Consider the following 2856-nt stretch of genomic DNA (forward strand, 5'->3'; position numbering starts at 1 on the left):
AGAAATAAATGCCTAAATCAAATCTTCACATAAAAATGGTTAAAAATGCATGTATAATTATAAACGAGCTAGTATTTATCAACGCCTAAATTTAAACATCAATACTAGCTAAGTTTAGCTCTTCAACAAACATAGGACGTCAATAAACATAACCATTTGGATAAGCGTTGATGCCAAAAATTAATATCTCATAAAAATAACCATGTTAATATCCACATACTTTAACTATATATATGAATCATGAATGTACTCATACTTTCATCCGTTCGAGTTTGGAAGAATATCTGACAATACATCATCGACACATGACGAACATGGGTAAAGGACTAGTGGGAACCAACAAGGCATTGATATGCTTGTGGTTGGTGATGCTGCTTCTCCTTTCATCTGGTAGGAACACAATTAACCTACACATCTCTAGTTCATACTAATCCGAGTTAACTTAATTACTTGACTCTTATTGTTTGCTAATGGATGCAGAAGAGATGAGATCTGATGGCTGTGAAGGTCATGATAGCCAAACCTGGGATGGCAACATGTGTGTAAAGCACGGCACCTGCAATGTGGTCTGCCAAAGAGAGGGTTATGACAGAGGCCGCTGCTACGTGACTGTATGCAGGTGCTACAAGAACTGCACTGCTCTACCAATTTAGGCATATGATCATTTCGTGGATGCTCGGTCGGTGCTATTGCTATGAGTCTATGCATTACAACATAAGTAAATCAAGAGGCTCCCTATACATGCAATAATAAAGGATTCGTGCTTGATGGTGTAATGTTCACTTGCTCTTTTTTGCCCGCTTTTGCTTGATTATGATTAATACTGCTCATTGCAGCCATCGTCTATTAGTTTTCCATAGTAACGTTAGAAAATTACTGAACAATATCAACCGCCGCGAGATCGGTTGAAAAGTGCGGCTGCGAGATCGGTTCGCCTGCCGCGAGATCGACGGTAGAGAACAACCTTTTTCCACGAGATTGAGGGACGTGCGGCTGCAAACACTGCCCTATTTTTTTAGTTGGTGTCTTGGACATCTAAAGCCCAGCAGGCCCAAATAATGGCAGGTCGTCCATTTTGTTACAGGAGCAGCGACCCATCCCGTGTAGCGATCTGTGGTTACTTACGAGCTTTTGCAAATCGATCCAACAGTCAAAAATTCTTAAACTCGTTGATCTAATGGTCAGAAGCCTTGAGAGGGCAGAAAAGATGCTCAGTTATAATGTATCTAAATATGCGGCTAAGACTAGATGGTATCCTCTGACATCTGTGTCCGCGGACTGAACGGGTGTGGGAGGAAATTTACCGGTCACTATTGGAGATGCCCTTGACACTGTATATCTCGGAGGTGGAGGTGTTGGGAGCAATGAAGGCGGCAACCGGCAAGCAGGAGATGGGTGGATGGATCGGCTGGGTTCGGTGCACGCAGCAATAGTACGTACTCCAAACCACGTAGCACAAGAGAAGTCGAACAGAGCAGATGCATAGTGTGTGTGGCGTTGTACTGTTTGACATTTGCACCGGCTAGGTAGCTATGTCTATGCTATACTAGCTCGGTGTGCTGTGCTGGGGCCAAAGGCGCGCATGGATGGATGGACCTAAGCTATAGGTAAGGTAGGTGGTGGGCATGGAGCCATTCTTGCATGGTCCATGCATGAACGCTCATTACTTCATCCATTTATTTCTGTACGTATATGGTGTGGCCCTTCCTTGCTTGCAGAGGGATGGACTGATCGGCGCAAAGCAGGAAACTTCCTTCCTTGCCGATCAACGATCATCGAGGAGGACGGAGGTCGACGGCGACGTGCGCGCGTGCGGCACATTGATGTATGGGCATTTGTTGCGCACAGGCAAGCAAGCTGCAGCGTGTCGGCGTCGGCATCGCTCGTGCGCGTGCGCGTGCGTGTGCATATCCATATCCATATCTATCCGATCCAGAAGTGCGCGCCCATATTATCAATCAAGCAGCAGGCAAGAAAGAATAATGTGCATGTACAGGCAGCGGGGAATGTCTCACCTCACTCAGTCTTCTCAGATCGAAATTACTTGCCGTTCAAACATATGTATCTAGGAAGTATTTCTAACTTCTAGCATTTCGTTCGGAGGTGATTCTTCTGTCGATGATAGAGGTGCACAAGAAGGTACTACCAGTACACATTTTTTTTGCGGGGTACCAGTACACATTTCTGCTGCTTTTCATATTCGTGTTGGGTCGAGAACAAACACGAATGAAGGTACTACATGTAGTTGGCCGGCCAATCAATCAAATCAGAGTTGCACAAGCGCTCTCTCCATGGTCCCACCTCTACTTTTGCTGTGTACCCATCGATGTGCACATGCGTACGTGTTGTGGCAAGTTTCACGATGAGATCGAGTGGGTAACAATTGGCCAGTCACTTCTAATGTAAAGATGTATCTCCAACAATGCTATGGATCATATGTCATCTAGCTTCACAAGAGTGCCCCCTTTCGTGATGATAGGATGATAATATATAGTGCATGCCGTTCGAGATCTGTCTAAGAACGCTTCCATTGTCAAAAAGGCAGCTGTGAACTTTCTTGAAATGAGGAAAAGTTGGCCTTGTTGTCAAATTTAAGCCATGGCACCGTTAGGTCTTTGAACACAAATGCATGCTCGAGGATCAGGTGCCTAGAGCACTAGTAGATCTGATAGCACGTAGCAGAATATTAAAACATAAGCAGAACAGAAAAAATGACAATGGATATCCCACTCGCCACATAGTGCCAGCAAAAAGGACCAAAAAACAAAGTTGTTCAAAGATCCAATGACAGGGGAAAAAGAACAGATCCTCTAGTGTTCACAAAAGTAACGTGCTGATAGACGCAAATTTGTCACT

The 2856-nt window shown here is 44.5% G+C and overlaps 1 long non-coding RNA gene across 1 annotated transcript; it reads left to right on the top strand.

Annotated features, from left to right (window-relative positions):
- Window positions 1–276: 276 nt before the first annotated feature.
- Window positions 277–776, top strand: LOC125540567. The gene is made up of 2 exons (XR_007297342.1): window positions 277–390; window positions 481–776. It is a non-coding gene; the product is annotated as an uncharacterized LOC125540567 (long non-coding RNA).
- Window positions 777–2856: the final 2080 nt, after the last annotated feature.

The sequence above is a fragment of the Triticum urartu genome, chromosome 2, assembly GCF_003073215.2.
Source record: "Triticum urartu cultivar G1812 chromosome 2, Tu2.1, whole genome shotgun sequence".
In the NCBI taxonomy this organism is placed as follows: domain Eukaryota; kingdom Viridiplantae; phylum Streptophyta; class Magnoliopsida; order Poales; family Poaceae; genus Triticum; species Triticum urartu.